Here is a 22,870-nt window from a genome sequence, read left to right as displayed (position 1 = left end):
CTCGAAGTCTCTAGAGCAATCGTCTCCCTCAAGGATGGTAGGTATGAGTAGCGGTACCTGTATTTGCACATGAAAAACATGCGCAGAAGAGGCATGAGTACACCATAGCGGTACTTAGTAAGTGCCAAGCCTAACCTAACCTCGGTTAGATAGTGACGAGGAAGGTTAGGGCCCTACTGAGATTAAATAAAATATAAAGATCAACAGTATAGAACAGAACAATATGAATAAGTACAGCAGTAAAATAACACAGGATGTACAGGACAACAACAATTTACAGAAACAAGGTAAACACGGAAAGGAAATACAGCTCAACACCAATAATAACAATCGGGGATCTCTAGGATACCGTCCTGTAGTGACATATTTACATGTCCAACGGATCTCCCAGGATCCCGTCCCATAGTCCAACTCATAGTGCGCGGGGATCTACCGAAATCCCGTTCCGTAGTCCCAAATGTAAATACCCAGTACTGGGGGAATCTACGAGGTGCATTCCCGTAGTTCCATATAACTGTGCAGGGGGGTCTACCAGAATCCCACATACGTAGTCCCAAAATAAATAGACAAGGGGGAGCTATCGGAATCCCACATTCATAGTCCCAAAATAAAAATACAGCAGAAACAGGAAAATATACAAAAATAGCAAAATTTCATATTAAGGCAATAAGTGATTTTAGCCTAGCATGTTGTATAGAATTCAGGTAAGGCAGGTTGAGCAATTAAAGCAAGTAAGTCACTTAGACATGCTTTCCTAAGCTAACAACAGGTTTAATAGTGCAAGTAATAGAAGCAGGAAAGGAAAACATACTAGTCATTACTTAAGAAAACCGGGTTTCCAACAATTAGCACAAGTACGCACTCGTCACCTCACATACAAGGCATTTTAATACCAAATATACCAATCCTAAGGGGAAGGTCCCCCATACAAGGTTAGACAAGCCACTTACCTCGAACCGGCTCAATAATCAATCCGAAACCACGCTCTTGCCACGAGTACTCGACTCCAAATGGCCCAAATCTATTCAATTCAATTCCATAATGTAAATAACTCTTCAAGTAACTGATTCTACAATTAAATTCTAAGCTAATACGCGAAATTATGTAAAATGACCAAAACGCCCCTCGGGCCCACGTCTCGGAATCGGGTAAAATTTATATTTCCAGAAATCTCGCACTCTCACGAGTCCAGTCATATCAAAAGTACCAAAATCAGACCTCAATTTGTCCCTCAAATCATCACTCAAAGGTCTCCAATTATACAAGCCCTAACCCCCCCCCAATTACCACTGATTTTCCTTAATTTTTCATGCTTAAATTGATAAAAGTCAATCCAATAACGAGTTTATGGACCAAAGACCTTACCACGATGAACTCCTCTGAAAATCCCTCTTGAAAAGTGCTCCCCAAGCTTCTTCCCGTTTTGAAAAGATGAAAAATGGCTAAATTTCGCGAAGGCAAGAATTTATATGTTCTGCCCAGCGATTTCCGCATTTGCGGGGCCGACACCGCATCTGCAGTCCCGCTTCTGTGGAGCCAAGGTCGCATCTGCGACTTTTCATTTAATGGCCATTTTTCGCACCTTCGGTCTCCAACTCACAGATGTGGTTCCGCTTCTGCGGAAAATCTCCCGCATCTGCGAAACCTGCTAACATCCCTCAATTTTGCTTATGCGGCATGTTAGCCGCTTCTGCGGTGCCGCACCTGTGGAACCCAAACCGCAGGTGCGGTTATGACAGAACCAGTAGCTGAAGCTGCAACTTAAATTCCAAAATCTTTCCGTCAACCATCCGAAATCATCCTGAGGCCTCTGGGACCTCAACCAAAGGCACCAACAAGTCACAAACCACTATCCAAACTTGTACCAATCCTTAAAACACCTAAAACAACATCAAAACTTCGAATTAACCATGGATTCAAGCCTAAGAACTCCAAAATCCTCAAAATACGCTTTCGATCAAAAAGTCTATCAAACCTCGTCCGAATGACCTGAAATTTTGCACACACGTCACATTCAACACTACGGAACTACTCCAACTTCCCAAATTCCATTCCGACCCTCGAATCAAAATCTCACTATCGAATCGGAACTTTAAAAATTCAACTTTCGGCATTTCAAGCCTAATTAAGCTACAAACCTCCAAATCACAATCCGAACACGCCCCTAAGCCCGAAATCACCCAACAAAGCTAACGGAACCATCGGATTTCCATTCCGAGGCCGTCTTCACACTGTTCTGACTACGGTCGACTTTCCAACACTTAAGCTCTCATTTGGGGACTAAGTGTCCCAAAACTCTCCGAAACTCAAAACCGAACATCCTGGCAAATCAAAATAGCAGAAATAAACTCGGGGAAAGCAGTTAATAAGGGATCGGGGCGTTAATTATTAAGACTACCGGCCAGGTCGTCATAGGGTGTAGCAGCACAGATGATACAAAGACTTTGGTGAGCTGCATCTCTCGAGGCGACCCGCAGCCGGCATAGTCTCTTTTAGTATATAGTGTTTACCTTTTGTCCAAATCTATATTTCGGACAGTTATTGTACTTCATATGATTTCCTAGAAATAGCTCATGCACTTGTGATACCGGGTTCTAGGATGTCTATGAGATTATTCAGTATTTTAAAATTATTAAAGGCACCATTATTTATTCAGTGGGATTTATTATTTATTGTCTAAATGTATAAAAGAAGTGATTTTAGAAATATCTAAAAACGAGATATTTGTAGTTATTTGGTGTTGGCTTGCCCGACAATGGTTTCCGGTGCCATCACGACCCTTAGTGGATTTTGATTCGTGACAAAAAGTATTTGAAAAATCGCCTCTTATGTTTTAGGATTTTGAAAAAAAGTGAAAAATAAATGAAATGTCCCATTTATATAGCACCCTCTGATCCTCTCTAGATCCGCTAAATTCCGGGCGCGGTCCGCGAAATTATGGGTACGACCGCGAAATTGAGCCTTACCCTACCGCGTCTGCGAAGCCCCCCCACTGTGGTTGTGTTCTTCAACCCGCGATCTGCAAAGTTTCCACTACGGTCGCGTTCTTCTACCATGGTCCGCGAATGTCACTCCACGGCCGCACTCCTTAGAGCTAAGACCTGCAATCTCTGCAACTATCCAACACCAGGTCTTTTTCCTAAGTCTAGATACTCTGTAGCCTATCCGAAACTCACCCGAGCCCTTGGGGCTCCAAACCAATCATGCACACAAGTCTTAAAACATCATACAAACTTGCTCTGAGATCAAATTGCCAAAATAACACCTAAAACTATGAATTTAGCACCAAATTGCATGAAATATTTAAGATAGTTTCAAAGACATCTATTTTCTCAACCAAAGGTCTGAATCACGTCAAATTGATTCCGTTTTTCACCAAATCTTACAGATAAGGTTTAAATATCATAACGAACCTGTACCAAACTCCGGAACCAATATACGGGTCCGATCCAACAAGATCAAGTCCTTTAAATTATTACATTTTCATTCTTATCAATTTCCTTCAAAAATTCATTTCTCAGGCTAGGGATCTCAGAATTCAGCTCCGGGCATACGCTTAGGTCCCATATTTTATTACGGACCTATCGGGACTGTCAAAATATGGGTCCGGATCTATTTACCCAAAATATTGATCGAAGTCTACAAAAATCAACTTTTTAGGCCAAAAATTATTATTTCATCAATTTCCATAAAAAGGCTTTCCGAAAATATGTCCGGACTACGCATGCAAATCGAGGAGATATGAAATGAGGTATGTGACGACCTGGCCAGTCATCTCATGAGTTACCGCTCTATTTTTCTCCATTTCTGCTTTTTTATGCTTTGTTTATCCGTGTTATGTGGTATCGGGTTGGTCGGATCGAATCCGGAATGGTTTTGGTAATGTTTGAGACACTTAGTCTCTAAAAGTAGCTTTAGAGTTAGAAAAGTCAACCAAGAGTTGACTTATTAGTAAACGACCTCGAAATGCAGATTTTATGGCTCGGATAGCTTCGTTAGGTGATTTGGAACTTAGGAGCGTGTCCGAAATATTTTTGTGATGTCCGGTGTTGAATTAGGCTTGAATTGGCGAAAGATAATTTTTGGCAATTTCCGGTCGGCAGTGGAAAATAGGATATCGAGGTTAGAATGGAATTCCGACAGTTAGAACAGGTTCGTAATGTCATTTTGGATATGTCTGCAAAATTTCAGGTCAATTGGAGTTGTTTTGGATAGTTTCGGCGTCGTTGGTGGAATTTAGGAATTTCAAAGTTCATAGGCTTGAATTTGATGTGATTTTGGTTTTTTGATGTTGTTTTTGGTGTTTTGAAGGCTCGACCAAGTTCGAATGATGTTATGGGACATGTTGATATATTTGTTGAGATTTCCGAGGGCCTCGGGTGGATCTCGAAAGGTTAACGGATCAATTTAGACTAGAAGAAAAGCTGCTGCATATTTTCACAGCAGCATGAACAGTTTCTCGAGTGAACAGTAACTCAGGTGAACAGTAACTTGGGTGAACAGTACTCGGGTGAACAGTAAATGCGTGAGCAGTATTTAAATAAACCCTCCGCGACCATTAAACCCTTTTACACCATTTTTGAACGGGAAAAGAGCTTTGAGGCGATTTTGAAAAGAGGAAATCATTGTTCTTTATTGAGGTAAGGATTTTGGACCCTAAAACTCGATTATTTGTGATTAAGGAACAAAATATCAATGTTTAATTCATGAAAATCAATAGAAAAATGTTGAGTTAGGGCTTGAGATTATAAGACTTTCTAGGGATGATTTGAGGGGTCAAAACGAACTCTGATTTTCGAGTTCTTTATATGTACAGACTCGTGAGATAATGAAGAACATTTTGGTATAAAGTTTGTCCAATTCCGGGACGTGGGCCTGGGGGTCGGGTTTCGATTGATTTCGGGTTTTGTGGGTAAAATTGATATTTTTCAATTGGAATTCATTCGTTTAGTATAATTTGATGATAAAAATCTGAACTTGGTAGATTTGGAGCACTCGGAAGTTGGTTCGAGAGGCAAGCGTGTTGCAGAATAGCTTTTCGGGCTAGTTTGAGGTGAGTAATGATTTTAAATGTTGTTCTGAGGGTATGAAACCCCGAATTATACAATGTTCGACTGTGTTGAGGTGACGCACATGCTAGATGACAAGCGTGGGATCGTGCACCATTGGGGATTGTGACTTAGTCCATCCCGAATGACTATTTTTCTGTATATTTGGTAGCTAATTGTTTGATATTATTATACTTTGGGCCAAATGTCATATTTGGGCTTCGTGCCAACTGTTTGAACCCTTAGGGGATCGTTAATGATATTTTCCTCACTTTTTGATTTCATACTTGTGCTCAGTCATGCCAGATCTTTGAATGTTTTCAAAACGCAGCTATGTTAATCTATTTTAGAAACCTTAAATGATGTTTTAAAGATATTTTGAGCTGAGCTGCATATTTTTACTACTGCCCGAAGGGCTTATGAGTTTCTGACTGAGTAAGGCCGAGGGCCTGTATTGTAAGGATACTTTTGGGTCGAGCTGCATGCCGCAGTAGTGATACACTAATTATGATAATGAAGCCGAGGGCCTGAGATTGTATGCCACGAGGTGGCTTGATATTGATATGAGGCTGAGAGCCTGTTTATGATGCCACGAGATGGCTTGATATTGCGATTGGGCCGTAAGGGGTCCCTCCAGGAGTATTCACACCCCTAGTGAGCACGGGTACCCATTGTGATATAAGATATACCCCGAGGGGATGGTATTGTTCTGTGATATTGCTCGAGGGGCTGATTTGATGTTATTGTGCCCGAGGGGCAGTTCTTATGTGTTTACCATTCCTAGTTGTTTTTCCTATCTATTGTTGACTGCTTAAAAGGTGTTTTTATGAGATTTCATTGTTAAATTGTGTTACTGATTTTGTTATGCCTCTGATAGCTAAATGTTGTGTTTAACGTGATTTTTTTATCGTTCGGTCTTCGTTTATTCTTATTACTCACTGAGTTGGAAGTACTCACTTTACTCCCTGCAGCTCTGTGTGCAGATTCGGGCGCTACAGGTCCTGCTACTGAGGGTTGATAGTTCCAGCAGATCTTCAGAGGTTTACTAGGTAGCTGCTTGGCGATTCGCAGCCCCCGGTGCAACCTCCCTCTATCTTATTTCTTTTCTGATTCAGTTATTTAGTAGTGGAGTAGACTTTTAGACTGGTTGTATTGTTTTAGATGCTCATGACTGGTGACACCCCAATGTCGGGCTGTGTTGGCTTTTTTTTTCACAAATTATACTATTAAATGCTTATTTTGGGATTTTATTTCTGATTAAAGACTTAGTAGTTATTATTTTAATTGTTTAAAGTGAATTGGAAGTGAGTCGGCTGGCCTTGTATTCACGAGAGGCACCATCATGACCGGGTTGGGTTTAGGGTCATGACAAGTTGGTATTAGAGCCTAAGTTACATAGGTCTCACGAGTCATGAGCAGGTTTTGTAGAGTCTCGCAGAACGGTACAGAGACATTTGTATTTATCCTCGAGAGGCTGCAGAACCTTTAGGAAAAACTTCACATTCTTGAATTCTTCTCGTGTGTCCTTGATTCAGCTTGAAAAGTAACTCTTTGAATTCCTTTCACGTGTTCGTATGCACGTATGAGCGCTCAGTATCCAATGTGCATCGATGGCTTGTGATTCCCCGATCAAGGGGCGAGATGTGATCTCTGTGTGTTGATGTTGGGCCAATCGGGAAGACTTGAGGCCAGATTTTTTCCTATAGCTTGAGCCTTGAGTTGTTGATTTTGTGAGCACGTGTTTTTGAATCCATATGTTCTGTTGTGTCCCTATTAAGGGAGGTGATGACTGGATAGTTACGTGATGAGTGTGATGTGACTGCGAGATGTATTCATATGATTTGGAAGCGACGGGAATGGTCTGCTGGAGCATAAAAGGATTATTAAGTGTTCGATTTTTATCTTGATTTGAGGTATAGCCCCGAGTTATGGGTGTGTGAAGAATCTTTCCATGTTTCCTAGTTGGGAGTAGAGTAAATTTCATATTGCGGTCTGAGTTCAGACTCAAGAAGTTTAAGTGATTGCGTAATGTTTATGATGGTGGAAGGTATACAAAAATGTTAGTTTGAGGCAAAGCAGGTGGGCTTATCTCCTGTGGATTGTCCTGAAGTTTGCGTAATCCCTTGTGTCATTTATTGTAAGATCTCTATTACCAGGGAAACATATGTTTTACAATTTGAATTTGGGTTGCTCAAGAGAGTAGGCTTGACTACTACGAGAGTGAATGCAAGATTTGCAGAAGATATAAAGTACCAGATGGTCCGTGTTCCACGAGCTTATGAAGGATTAAGTTTAATCTCACTATGGTATTATGGCAGCAATAAAGTATATGCGTTATGAGTTATTGTATATGTTTCTATCTATGGTTTCGAGCCAAGTGGGGGAGTCCACTATTAATTAGTCAATTGCACGGTTATGTGCTATGTTGGTTCCAGTTTGAGGTGTTCGGGTGAATTAGTCATCGGCTTCAGCGCCAGTTACTTCACCACCACCCGCCTAGTCCGCTAGGGGTCGCCCCAGAGAGGGGAGGTTGATCAGGTGGTGGTCCGGCCCGTTTCTATACACTTCCGGGCAGACCCGATGCTATTGCTTCAGATGCTATTATTGCATGTATTGTTTCAGTCTGTCACATAGATGCCTCTGTATTATTTGATCCCAGTTCTACCTTTTCTTATGTGTCATCATACTTTGCTCGTTATTTGGGTACGCCCCATGAGTCTCTAGTTTCTCCTGTTCATGTATTTACCCCGGTGGGCGATACTATTGTTGTAGACCATGTGTACCGATCGTGTGTGGTGACTATTGGGCGTCTGGAGACCCGTGTAGATATGTTATTATTGTGTATGGTGGATTTCGATGTCATTTTGGGCATGGATTGGTTATCTCCGTGTCGTGCTATTCTGGACTGTCATGCCAAGACAGTCACATTGGCTATACTGGGTGTGCCACGAATCGAGTGGCGAGGCTTGACTGATTATGTTCCTAGTAGGGTAATCTCCTTCTTGAAGGCCGAGCATATGGTTGGGAAGGGATGTCTTTCGTATCTAGCCTTTGTGAGGGATATCGGAGTTGAGACTCCCAGTATTGATTCTGTTCCAGTTGTGAGGGATTTTCCCGATGTGTTCCCTACAGACCTGCCGGGCATGCCACCGGATAGGGACATTGATTTTGGTATTGACCTGGTGCCGGGCACTCAGCCCATTTCCATTCTGTCGTACCGTATGGCACCAGCGAAGCTGAAGGAGTTAAAGGAGCAGCTTCAGGAACTCCTTGATAAGGGTTTCATTCGGCCTAGTGTGTCGCCTTGGGGCGAGCCGGTTCTATTTGTGAATAAGAAGGATGGCACTATGAGAATGTGCATTGATTATAGGCAATTGAATAAGGCAACAGTTAAGAACAAGTGCCCTTTGCCTCGCATTGATGATTTATTCGACCAGCTTCAAGGAGCAAGAGTGTTCTCAAAGATTGATCTCCGTTCAGGCTATCACCAGTTGAAGATTAGGGACTCGGATATTCTCAAGATAGCTTTCAGGACCAAATATGGTCATTATGAGCTCTTGGTGATGGCTTTTGGGCTGACTAATGCCCCAACATCGTTCATGCATTTGATGAACAGTGTGTTCCGGCCTTATCTTGACTTGTTTGTCATAGTCTTCATTGATGATATTCTGATATATTTGCATAGTCAGGAGGAGCACGTGGAGCATTTGAGGGCTGTGTTGCAGAGATTGAGGGAGGAGAAGCTTTATGCAAAGTTCTCCAAGTGTGAGTTTTGGATCAGTTCAGTGGTATTATTGGGACACGTGGTGTCCAGTGAGGGTATTTAGGTTGATCCAAAGAAGATAGCGGCGGTTCAGAGTTGGCCCAGACCGTCCTCAGCCACAGAGATTCGCAACTTTCTTGGTTTGGCGGGTTATTATTGCCGGTTTGTTCAGGGATTCTCATCTATCGCATCGCCCTTGACTAAGTTGACTCAGAAGGGTGCTTCATTTGTATAGTTGGACGAGTGTGAGGAGAGATTTCAGAAGCTCAAGACTGCTTTGACCACAGCTTCAGTGTTAGTTTTGCCGTCAGCTTCATGTTCATATACCGTGTATTGTGATGCTTCGAGGGTCGATATTGGTTGTGTATTGATGCAGGAGGGTAGAGTTATTGCTTATGATTCTCGTCAGTTGAAGCCCCATGAGAAGAACTACCCTATTCATGATTTGGAGTTGGCTGCCATAGTTCACGCGTTAAAGATTTGGAGGCCTTACTTGTATGGTGTGTCTTGTGAGGTGTTTACTGATCATCGCAGCCTCCAGCACTTGTTCAAACAAAAGGATCTCAATTTGAGGTAGCGTAGGTGGTTAGAGTTGCTTAAGGATTATGATATCACTATATTGTACCATCTATGGAAGGCCAATGTGGTGGCCAACGCTCTGAGCCGAAAGGCAGTGAGTATGGGGAGTTTGGCATATATTCCAGTTGGGGAGAGACCTCTTGCAGTTGATGTTCAGGCCTTGGCCAATCGGTTCGTGAGGTTGGATATTTCGGAGCCCAGTCGGGTGTTGGCTTGTGTGGTTTCTCGGTCTTCCATATATGATCGCATCAGAGAGAGCCAATATGATGATCCGTATTTGCTTGTCCTTAAGGACAGAGTTCAGCACGATGATGCTAGAGATGTGACCATTGGTGATGATGGGGTGTTGAGGATGTAGGGCCGGATTTGTGTGCCCAATGTGGATAAACTTCGGGAGTTGATTCTGGAGGAGGCCCATATCTTGCGGTATTCCATTCATCTGGGTGCCGCAAAGATGTATCAGGATTTGAGGCAGCACTACTAGTGGAGAAGAATGAAGAAAGACATTGTGGAATTTGTAGCTCGGTGTCTCAATTGTCAGCAGGTGAAATACGAGAATCAGAGACCGGATGGCTTGCTTCAGTGGATGGATATTCCAGAGTGGAAGTGGGAGAGGATCACTATGGACTTTGTAGTTGGACTTCCACGGACTTTGAGGAAGTTCGATGATATTTGGGTGATTGTGGATCGGCTGACCAAGTCCGCACACTTCATTCCTGTGTGTACTACCTATTTTTCAGAGCGGTTGACAGAGATCTATATTCGGGAGATTGTTCGGTTGCATGGTGTCCCAGTTTCCATTATTTCAGATAGGGGCACTCAGTTCACTTTACAGTTTTAAAGGTCTGTGCAGTGAGAGTTGGGCACTCAAGTTGAGTTAAGCACAGTTTTCACCCTCAGACGGACGAGCAGTCCGAGCGCACTATTTAGATATTGGAGGACATGTTGTGTGCTTGTGTCATTGATTTTGGAGGGCCATGGGATCCGTTTCTACCGCTTGCAGAGTTTGCTTACAACAGCAGCTACCAGTTGAGTATTCAGATGGCTCCATATGAGGCTTTGTATGGGAGACAGTGTAGATCTCCAGTTGGTTGGTTCGAGCCCGGTGAGGCTAGGCTATTGGGGACAGATTTAGTGCAGGATGCTTTAGATAAGGTGAAGGTGATTTAGGAGAGGCTTCGTACAACGCAGTCGAGACAAAAGAGTTATGCTGACAGGAAGGTTCGGGATGTGTCCCACATGGTTGGTAAGAAGGTTCCATTGAAGGTTTCACCCATGAAGGATGTTATGAGATTTGGGAAGAAAGGTAAATAGAGTCCTCGGTTCATTGGGCCTTTCGAGGTGCTTAGGAGGACTGGGGAGGTGGCTTATGAGCTTGCTTTGCCACCTAACTTCTCGAGTGCGCATATGGTATTTCATGTTTCTATGCTCTGGAAGTATATTGGGGATCCGTTTCATGTTCTAGATTTCAGCACGATTCAGCTGGATGGTGACTTGACTTATGATGTGGAGCCAGCAAATATTTTGGAGCGTCAGGTTCGAAAGTTAAGGTGAAAGGATATAGCTTCAGTGAAAGTGTAGTGGCGAGGTCGACCCGTGGACGAGACTACCTGGGAGACCGAGTGGGAGATGCGAAACAGATATCCTTACCTGTTTGAGGCTTCATGTATGTTTTTTGACTCGTTCGAGGACGGACGTTTGTTTAAGTTGTGGAGGATGTGACGACCAGATCAGTCATCTCATGAGTTACCGCTTCGTTTTTCCCCATTTCTGTTTCTTTATGCTTTGTTTATTCGTGTTATGTGGTATCGGGTTGGTCGGATCGAATCTGGAATGGTTTTGGTAAGGTTTGAGACACTTAGTCTCTAAAAATAGCTTTAGAGTTAGAAATGTCAACCAAGAGTTGAATTATTGGTAAACAACCCCGGAATGTAGATTTTATGCCTCGGATACCTTCGTTAGGTGATTTGGGACTTAGGAGTGTGTCTGAAATATTTTTGTGATGTCCGGTGTAGAATTAGGCTTGAATTGGCGAAAGTTAGTTTTTGGCGATTTTTGGTCAGCAGTGGAAAATAGGCTATCGAAGTTGGAATGGAATTCTGATAGTTAGAACAAGTTCGTAATGTCATTTTGGATATGTCTACAAAATTTCAGGTCAATCGGAGTTGTTTTGGATAGTTTCGGCGGCGTTGGTGGAATTTAGGAATTTCAAAGTTCATAGGCTTGAATTTGATGTGATTTTGGTTTTTTGATGTTGTTTTTGGTGTTTCGGAGGCTCGACCAAGTTCGAATGATGTTATGGGACATGTTGGTATATTTGTTGAGATTTTAGAGGGCCTCGGGTGGATCTCGAAAGGTTAACGGATCAATTTAGACTAGAAGAAAAGTTGTTGCATTTTTTCATAGCAGCATGAACAGTTCTCGGGTGAACAGTAACTCGAGTGAACAGTAAACGCGTGAGCAGTATTTAAATAAGCCCTCCGCGACCATTAAATCCTTTTACACCATTTTTGAACGGGAAAAGAGCTTTGAGGCCATTTTAAAGAGAGAAAACCATTGTTCTTCATTAAGGTAAGGATTTTGGATCCTAAAACTCGATTATTTGTGATTAAGGAACAAAATATCATTGTTTAATTCATGAAAATCAGTAGAAAAAGGTGGAGTTAGGGCTTGAGATTATGAGACTTTCTAGGGATGATTTGAGGGGTCAAACGAACTCCGATTTTCGAGTTCTTTATATGTATGGACTTGTGAGATGATGATGAACATTTTTGGTATAAAGTTTGTCTAGTTCCGAGATGCGGGTTCGGGGTCGGGTTTTGACTGATTTCAGGTTTTGTGCTTAAAATCGATATTTTTCAATTGGAATTCATTCGTTTAGCATAATTTGATGATAAAACTTTGGACGTGGTACATTTGGAGCACTCAGAAGTTGGTTCGAGAGGCAAGCGTGTTGCAGAGTAGCTTTTCGGCTAGTTCGAGGTGAGTAATGATTTTAAATGCTATTCTGAGGGTATGAAACCCCGGATTATACAACGTTCGACTGTGTTGAGGTGATACACACGCTAGATGACGAGTGTTGGGTCGTGCACCATTGGGGATTGTGACTTAGTCCATCCCGAATGACTATTTTTCTGTATATTTGGTAGCTAATTGTTTGATATTATTATACTTTGGGACAAATGTCATATTTGGGCTTCGTGCCAACTGTTTAAACCCTTACGAGGTCATTAATAATATTTTCCTCACTGTTAGATTTCATACTTGTGCTCAGTCATGCCAGATCTTTGAATGTTTTCAAAACGCAGCTATGTTAATCTGTTTTAGAAACCTTAAATGATATTTTAAAGATATTTTGAGCTGAGCTGCATATTTTTACTATTGCCCGAAGGGCTTATGAGATTCTGACTGAGTAAGGCCGAGGGCCTGTATTGTGAGGATACTGTTGGGTCGGGCTGCACATCGCAGCAGTGATACACTAATATGATAATGAGGCCGAGGGCCTGAGATTGTACTCCACGAGGTGGCTTGATATTGGTATGAGGTCGAGAACCTGTTTATGATGCTACGAGATGGCTTGATATTGCGCTGGGGCCGTAAAGAGACCCTTTAGAAGTCTGTACACCCCTAGTGAGCGTGGGTACCCATTGTGATATGAGATATAGCCCGAGGGGATGGTATTGTTCTATGATATTGCCCGAGGGGCTGATTTGATGTTATTATGCCCGAGGGCAGTTCTTATGTGTTTACCATTCCTAGTTGTTTTTCCTATCTATTGTTGACTGCTTAACAATGTGTTTTTATGAGATTTCATTGTTAAATTGTGTTACTGATTTTGTTATGCCTCTGATAGCTAAATGTTGTGTTTAACGTGATTTTATATCATTTAGTCTTTATTTATTCTTATTATTCACTGAGTTGAAAGTACTCACTTTACTCCCTGCACCTCTATGTGCAGATTCGGGTGCTACAGGTCCTGCTACTGAGGGTTGACAGTTCCAGCAGATCTTCGGAGGTTTACTAGGTAACTGTTTAGCGATTCGCAGCCCGGTGCAACCTCCCTCTATCTTATTTCTTTTCTGATTCAGTTATTTAGTAGTGGAGTAGACTTTCAGACTAGTAGTATTGTTTTAGATGCTCATGACTGGTGACACCCTGATGTCGGGCTGTGTTGGCTTTTATTTCCGCAAATTATACTGTTAAATGCTCATTTTGGGATTTCATTTCTAATTGAAGACTTAGTAGTTATTATTTTAATTGCTTAAAGTGAATAGAAAGTGAGTCGGCTGACCTTGTCTTCACGAGAGGCGCCATCACGACCGGGTTGGGTTTAGGGTCATGACAAGGTCTTTAAGGCCTCGAAATACGGAATTAGGTTCTAAAATAAAAGATGACCTTTTGGGTCATCACAATATGCTTATGCTCTCTCACAGATTGTACTGATAGAAGTTTGTCTTCACTAAAAACTTAATCTGGAGTATCATTCTTACTTGGCTTAACGGCCAAAGGTTTTTGGTCTTGGTTTGACTCCCTGCTCTAGATATAGTAATTTTTTTGTATTAGGAGCAAAGAATTTTTTTTTTGTACTCCTTTGCATCTTCTTGATTGCATAATCTAACATATTACTTCATAAAAAAAGACGTAATCTTGAGTACACTTATGCTATCCATATAGGCCTGGTCTATTTTTGGTCCCACTACTCAAGAATTGTTTTTATTTCATTGATGTGCACAGGGATCTTTACTTCCACAAGGACATGTTAATTCCAATAAGAGATCAAAAGAAGTGGTCGTCTTATGATGAGCTTAGATGAATATGAATGAGTCATTATTGGTTACATATGTTTGGGAATCCAGGTAATTGATCAACACACTTGCTAAACTTCTTATTGGGTGTTATTTATAGTTCATTATGTTATCTCATTTTATGTAAGTTAAAGTGCTAAGATCATTACATGATTTGCTATTTTAGTTCTATCGTGGTGTCTTTAAATCTGTGAAGTTACAAAATTCTAGATGGAATACATGGTGTTTTTATTATATGGATGTATTAACATGTAATAGATATCATAAATTAGTATGTCTCTAGATGATTGAATGTGAGTCCTTTTTGAACATCAAAGCTTGGAAGGATAAATTGAAAGTCTAAATAAATACACTCCTATTAAATGCAAATGGTGAACAATTAGCTCGAAGCATGTTGTAACGACCCGACCGGTCGTTCTGAGCAATTGTGTTCGGTTTGGAAGTTTGAGGTCACGAGCAGCTTCATATTATGTGTATAGATTTGCATGCAAGGTTTCAGTTAATAGATAATTCTGAGTCAAATTGGAAGAAGAAAACTAGTTTTGGAAGTTTAAACGGTGAGAATTTGACTGGAATTGGACTTTTGAGTAAACGGCCTCGGAATGGGTCGTGGGTGATCTCAACAACTTTGTACGGTGATTTTGGACTTAGGCGCGCGTCCGGATTCGGATTTGGAGGTTCGTAGGGTAATTTGAGACGTTTCGGCGAAAGTTGAAAAAATTGAAGTTTGGAAAATGGAGAAGTTTGACCCATAGTTGACTTTTGTGATATTGGGGTTGGAATGCGATTCTGAGAGTTGGAACAGCTCCGTTATATCATTTTGGACTTGTTTGCAAAATTTGGCGTCATTCCGGGTTGATTTGATAGGTATCGGCACGAGTTTTGGAAGTTGGAAGGTTTGAAAGTTCCTAAGTTCGATTCATGTTGTGATTCATCGTTTCGACATTGTTTGATGTAATTTATGACCTCGAGCGACCGTGTTAGGTTATATGACTTGTTTGTGTGTTTGGACGGGGTCCCGGGGGCCTTATGTGTGTTCCGGGTGAGCTACGGGTCATTTTTTCATTGTTTGGACTGTTGTATTCTACTTCTGGTATTCCTTCTCCGCGATCGCGAACAACCTTTCACATTCGCGATGTGTTGTTGCTGGTCACCTCATTTTCCTTCTTCGCATTCACGTAACATGCCTTGCGTTCGGAAGCTCTGCCTTATCTTTCGTCGCGTTCGCGTCCCCCTCGCGTTCGCGTAGTTATGTCGTTCCACTCTTCGCATTTGTGAAGAGCAATCTCTGGGCCATAATATTTTCCTTCTTCACGTTCGCGTGCGTTCCGTCGCATTCGCAAAGCACAACTGGGCAGCCTTCCTTTTTCTTCTTCGCAAACGCGATACTTCCTCCGCGTTCGCGATGCTTTAAGACCTGGGCAGAATAAATAGTATTCTATTCTGAGGGTTTGCCATTTTCACCATTTTTGGAGTTCTAAAGCTCGGTTTTGGGCGATTCCTTGTGGGTTTTTCAAGCAAAACGATTGGGTAAGTGTTCTTCACCTAGAATTGATTATATTCCATGTATTTGTCTTCATTTTTATCATTTAATTTGTGATTTGGATTGAGTAAAATGTTGGTTTTTGAAGAAAAATTTCTAAAAAGAAAAATCATGATTTGAGGGGCCAAATGGTATCGGAATCTAATAAATTTTGGTATGGTTGAACTCATATTGGAATGAGTACTCGGTTTTTGTAAAATTTGTCGGGTTCCGAGGCGCGGGCTTGGGGTCGACTTTTGGACCGATTTTTAGATTTTGTTAAAGATTGAGACTTTATGATCCGGAATAGTTTCTTATGTGTTTTATTTGTGCTTTGAAGTTAATTTGGTTAGATTTGAGTCGTTCGGAGATCTTTTTGCCTGAGAAGTGCATTTTAGAGTATCAGTTTATCGTCTTTGAGGTAAGTATCTTGCCTAACCTTGTGTGGGGGACTTCCCCCTAGGATTTGGGTCTTCTATGCTAATTGTAATCCATGCATGCGAGGTGACGAGTGTGTGCCCGAACTTATTTGTGGAAAATTTGCTCTAGGGTTCTTAGGTCCTTATGTTCATTATGTGGAAAGTATCCTGTTATGATTGAGTTTACTAATTGCTTAAATTGTCTCTATATGCTCCATATGATGTTGTTAGCTTTCCTCTAATCCTTACGTGTTACATTGACCCTTAATTGCCTTAATTGAAGTGGTTGCCTTCCTTATTGTCTTGATACTTCTTGATTGTGATTTCCTCTACGACATCGTGTAAGTAGGTTACATGTCCAATTGTTGTGGTTACCGGTGTAGTTATCACGTGCTTATTATGTCTTGTTGTTTTGTTGAGGTCATCATGCTTCTCGGTTTTTCCGTGACCCTTATTACGTACTTGTTGTTTCCCTTGCTGGGATGTTATTGCTTATAATATCATTTCCCTTGCTGGGATATTATTGTTATACTATTGTTTCCTTGCCGGAATATTATTGTTATACTATTGTTCCCTTGCCGGGATATTGTTGTTATACTATTGTTCCCTTGCCGGGATTCTTTTGTGATCGGTGTTGATGTGTATATTGGGATCGGGTTGCATGCCGCAACAATATTATATGGGATCGGGTTGCACGCCGCAACAATACTATATGGGATGGGGTTGCACCCCGCAACAATATTATATGGGATCGGGTTGCACGCCGCAACAAGGAGTAATAAGGGTGGACAAGTGGGGTTGGATTGCACGCCGCAACATCATTATATGATTTGGATCGGGTCGCACCTCACAAAAATATTATATGATTTGGATCGGGTTGCACGCCGCAACATCACTATATGATTTGGATCGGGTTGCACGCCGCAACAGTACTATATGATTGGGATCTGGTTGCACGCCGCAACAAGAATAAATAAAAGTGAATATTGATTCTTATGGTGAGAACGAGAGTAAAAGCACGAAGGGTGATGCCGTGCACTTTCTGCCGCTGTGTTTATTTGTTGTTATCAATTCAAGTGTTTAAACTGTTTAAATTCCTTTATTGTTGTGATCCTTTGTGTTAGAACCTACAGTGTTTTTAATACCTCACTGTATTTATATACATATACATTCCAATACATCAAACTTCAATAATTGTTACATCCTTAATTCAATTAGTTTCTCAATTATATCCCCTTAAACCATCTGAGGTTGTATTTTACTTAAAAAAGAATTTCTACTAAGTTTTAAGTTATTAATTCTCATGTTAAAGGTATAATCCATTCGATGTTGTATTTTAAATTAAAAGGGGTATTTTCTTTACTCAAATAATTTCAAAATAAACAACTTCATCTTTTCTCGTTGGCTTTCCTAATTAGTTTAGAAATTGTAATTTTACTTATATTAGGTAAATGGGACTTCTTGGACATATTGAGTGCATTATACGGACATTATGTGTTGTATAGCATGTGGATTTTGTTATTAAAAGTGGGATGGAAAATATGGGGGCACAGGGTGTCATGTGTGCTGAAGGTTCAGAAGTTGAGATTATGATATGAGAAATCGAGGGTTGAGATGGTCGGGATTGTGTACTATACATGATGTAATTGATTTAGTTGGCATTGCCTTCTTTATTTGAATACATTCTTACTTGTCTCTGTTCCTGTTATGTCAGTATTGGTTTACTTGGTTGTCTGACTTGCTTGGTTATCTGATTTACTTGGTTATCGTTCATTGTTACCCGTGTTCTCCCTTTATTGTTCCTAGTGTCTTTATTTTGATTTCTCTCCGCTGTTGGTATTACCTCGTTATCTTTATCTTAATATTTTATCATCATATCCGTTCATTTCATTTGACCAGTAGGTGTCTTGATTGTTCCTCCTTACTACTCCACCGAGGTTAGTCTTGATACTTACTAGGCACCGCCGTGGTGTGCTCATACTACACTTCTGTACAATTTTGTGTACAAATCTAGGTATTGATCGATTGTAGTTGTGCGGGTCGTCGCAGTGGAGATTCACGGTAACCTGTTGTTGCGTTCGCTGGCCTCAGAGTCACCTTCGTTTGTATTTACGTTCCATCGATTCCTTCTCATACTGGAACAATGTTGTATTTATTTTGTATAACTACTCTTAGAAAGGCTTATGACTTGTACCACCGATTTTGGGAATTTTGATTTGTTTAGAGTTATTTTATTTGAAGTTAGTAAATGGCAATGTTAATTTAGTTAATGTTAGACTTACCTAGTTTAAAGACTAGGTGCCATCACGACTCCTTCGGAGGAATTTTGGGTAGTGACACATGCTATCGGTAACGGTTTCAGTTCTTGCACGCTTATCATCCTACCTTTCCTCTATGTTATGAAGAAAGAATCTTTAATAAAATTCTCTTTTGGAGATCAGTTTTAGTGACATCTTTGGCAAATTATAATAATCAAGAGCATCTTCTATAAATAAAATATTAACAAAATAAGCAAGAGTGTCATATGGGCTTATGATTCATACTTATGTTAAAAATATTTTTCATACGCAAATTATTCCTGAGAACCTTAACTATACCCATCTTTGCTTAATTCCTAAAGTGCCTAATGCTAACCTCCTCCAAAATTTTCGACCAATAGGCCTTTGCAATACGATTTATAAAGTTGTCACTAAAATTGTTGCTAATAGAATAAAACCTCTCCTTCCCAAAATCATTAGTCCTTTTCAATCTAGCTTTATTAAAAATAGAAGGGCTTGTGATAACAGTATCATCATCCAAGAGGTTATTAACAAATTCAGCAAGGTTAAGGGTTCTAGGCCTAACATGATTATCAAGCTAGACTTAGAAAAAGCCTTCGATTACCTTGAGTGGTCCTTTATTTATAGAACTCTTGTTTACTTCAGATTTTCCCATAAAATAACTAAGCTCATAATGAATTGTATTACTACTGGTAGTATTGCCATACTCGTCAATGGCTCTCGTACTAATTATTTCAAGCCTACTAGGGGGTATTCGCCAAGGAGACCCCCTTTCACCCTATATCTTTGTTCTTTGTATTGAGATGCTCTCGTTTTATAAATCACCTAGTTGATTGTGCATTGTGGGACCCCATCAAGCTTAGTCCTAAAACCGAATCTATCTCATGTATTTTTCGCGGACGATCTTACATTAATGGCCAAAGCCAATAACAAATCTTGTGAAGCCATTGCTAATACCCTATCCCTCTTTTGTAAACTTTCTGGACAAAAAATCAATTACAAAAAGTCTAAAATCATCTTTTCCACAAATTGCCCTCCCTTCAGGAAAATATTTCCAAATCTCTTAATGTTTCTACTAGTAAACATTTTGGTAGGTACCTAGGTTTCCCTATTATTACCAATACTCCTAAGCACACTGATTTCCTTTACATCTTGGACAACATGAGATCTAAACTCGCCAACTGGAAACTAAAATGCCTTAATCTAGCTGGAAAAGCAACTTTGATTCAATCTACTCTGAGCAACATCCCTTCTCATGTGATTGAATATTTCCTCCGTCCAAAAAAAACCCTCAAATTTGATGATCGTATTCAACGCAACTTCCTTTGGGGCTCTACATCCGAAAAAAGCGACTCCACTTAATTAGTTGGGATACAGTTACCACTCCTAAAGGGCTAGGGGTATTTGATTAGTCAAAACAAATATTAAAAATCAGGCCATTCTTGCAAATCTCACTTGGTGCCTTTATAATAATACTACTGCCCTTGGGCTAGGACCCTCACTAACTAATATTTGAATAGATCTTCTCCAAAAAATGCCTCCTTTATTTGAAAAAACATAGTGAATGGGTGGAATATTTGCAACAAAGGTTTGGCATGGAATATAGGTGATGACAGTAGAGTTAGGTTGTGGGATAATAGTTGGATTCCAAATTTCCCCCCTCTCAGAACCCTAATCCAAGGCCCCCTTCCTTTGAGTGAGGAACACATGTTAGTTAGGAAGATCCTAATTGATCAAAAATGGAACTTCGATAATCTCTCCTTGTCTATCACTTATGATATTAAGAATGCCATCCAAAGTATCCATATAGATTACTCAACCACCCCCAAAGACAAGCTTTACTGGAAACCAACCAATAATGGCATCTTTAGTATCAAATCTGCCATAACACTCCTAGATCCTCCTAAGGACCCGCCCTTAAATACCTCTTGGATCTGGAAATTAAAGGTACCTAGGAAAATATGTTTTTTCCTCTGGCTATGCTACCATAGGAAACTTCCAACTAGAACTTACCTCCTCCACATTGGGCTCAATATTGATAATACTTGTATGGCTTGTATAAGAGGTAAAGAAGATATCTACCACATCTTCCTATCATGCCCTATAGTTCAAAAATTTTGGTCAAATTTGTGCATCTCCCTTCCATCCTTTACCAATTTACACTGGTTAGACTTGATTAGGCTCATGCAACCCTCCATATCTTTTCAAAACCTAGAATGGGAGGAGCTCTACCCCTTCTACCTCTGGCATATATGGCTCAATCGCAACAATAACAACATAAACAATGTCTCTCATGAAGTACCAATCAAAACTCCCCTTACTAAGGCTGCGGAATTTAAATACCTCACCAACTTCCAACAACCCTCACAAAATACCAAGTTTATCTCCTTCAAATGGCAAAACCCCTTAGGGGGAGCTTTAAACTTAACTGTGATAGTGCTTTCATCAACATCACTAACATGGGCGGCTTGGGAGGAGTCATTTGAAACAACAATGGCAGTTGGATAATAGGGTACCAAAAATTAACTAATGTCATCAACAACACTCATGCAAATCTACTTGCGCTAGAAACAGGCCTTAAAGTTGCACTCCAGCTTCAACTCCAGCCTCTCGAGATAGAGACGGACTCAACAGAGGTAATCTCGCTTCTAGACAAAGAACATCAAATTTTTAACCATGTTATCTCATCATGCAGGTGGTCAATGACACAGCTGGGGACCCCGTTGCTCAGACATAATTTCAGAGAAGCAAACTTAGTAGCTCATCTTTTGGCTAAGGATAGTATCAAGTTACAACTAATGAATAACACAATCATCCATCATGTATATACTCAGCTGGTAGAAGCATCCTTGAAGGATGATGCCGATGGAAGATTGTATGGTAGAATAATATCTGAACAAACTTGTAATATACTAGCTAGTATGGGGAACGTTAATGCAGTTAATAGCGCTGGTGCTTTGTAAATCCTCTCAGTTTCGATCCCAATGGGATGGCTGGGAAATCGCCTTGTAATGTTACCTAGTTTTTAATAATAAATTATCTCTTGCAACCAAAAAAAAGCGTTGTTATTTTGTTTGCCTATATGTATATATACTACTTAAAGGTAAGAAAGGAGATTGTTCTCTTGCTACTTTATTGTAGTTTGTGTTTTATTGCTCTTTTGGATGCTATACATATTGATACTCAATTTTTTCCTTTATATTTTTATATAAGCATGTATAAGTATGTCCAAATATTTTATCATTTTTTCCTATTTTTTTAAAAGATTTTTAAACCAATTTATTCTCATATTTTACTCATAAAAACCCAATAATAATTCCCAAAATTATTATTTTTGGTGATTAATTTGTTGGATCCTCATACTTTTACTAAACTATAGCTAAGATAATTTTTGCATATTTTTACAAATTTATTTAGTATTTTTAAAACTAAATTACATGTAATTACAATGTTAGCCTCTTTTAGATTTAATTACGTTTATATCTATAAATAATTAAGTCCAGTATTTTTAATTTGATAATTATGCACTATAAATCATTTTTGTACCTTTAATTTATTTACAAAAATTATTTTACTATTTTTATAAATCAAATAGGAAAAATTGGCTATTTAAATGTTAGCCCCATTTTATTTCAATTATAGCCCGATTTTGAACCCCAATTGAACCCAATTTGAAGCCCAATTACCCTAACCCAATTCCCATTCAAACCGACCCACAACCCATTTAAATGACCCACCCTAACTCCCATCTAATCCCAGTCGTTGATCGTTTAGATCAACGACTCCCATTAATCCTTTCCTAATTAAACCCAAAGAACCCCCAAACCCTTTTCATTCTTCATAATCCGCCACCTCTGAAACCCCTCCTCTCCCAATCCTCTCTATAACCACATCAAATCCTAGCCGTCGCCACCCTAATCTGCTCTAATCCATGGCCTTCCAAGGTCATCGGAGACCTGTATCAACCTCCAATGGCCCCTACGTGTTCGTTCCTGTGGTCTCATGACTAGATTCTAAAAGGGTTTTGTCCAGTCTTTGCTCGATGACTGTTCTCCGGTCTTCTCTGACCTTTCTCCGGCCAGCCATGGTTATTCGAGTCAGACTTTTGACTCTCTTGCTTAGATCGATGGTTTTCAAGGCCTTTCTCATCACTTGGGGTTCTTCTAAAACCCTAACCTCTAAGGGTTTTTCGATTTCTCTTAGATCTGCTTCAGATCTATATTTGCTTTGGACTTCTAAGCGTTTTTCTTGAAGTTTCTTTTTAAAACTCTGCTTTCAAAACCCCTTATCTTTTCCGATTAGGGTTTTTGTTAAGTTATTTCAAAACTTTTCTCTGATTTTTGACATGTTTTGCTATGTTTGCTCATATCGTTATTCTACTAGAGTTTGCATGTTAAAAGCCCTAATTTCTTTTGACTATTTATTAGACGAATGCTTGTTTGCTTGAGTTTTGCC

The sequence above is a fragment of the Nicotiana sylvestris genome, chromosome 8 (genome assembly GCF_000393655.2).
Source record: "Nicotiana sylvestris chromosome 8, ASM39365v2, whole genome shotgun sequence".
NCBI classification, from domain to species: domain Eukaryota; kingdom Viridiplantae; phylum Streptophyta; class Magnoliopsida; order Solanales; family Solanaceae; genus Nicotiana; species Nicotiana sylvestris.
This window is presented reverse-complemented; position numbering follows the sequence as displayed.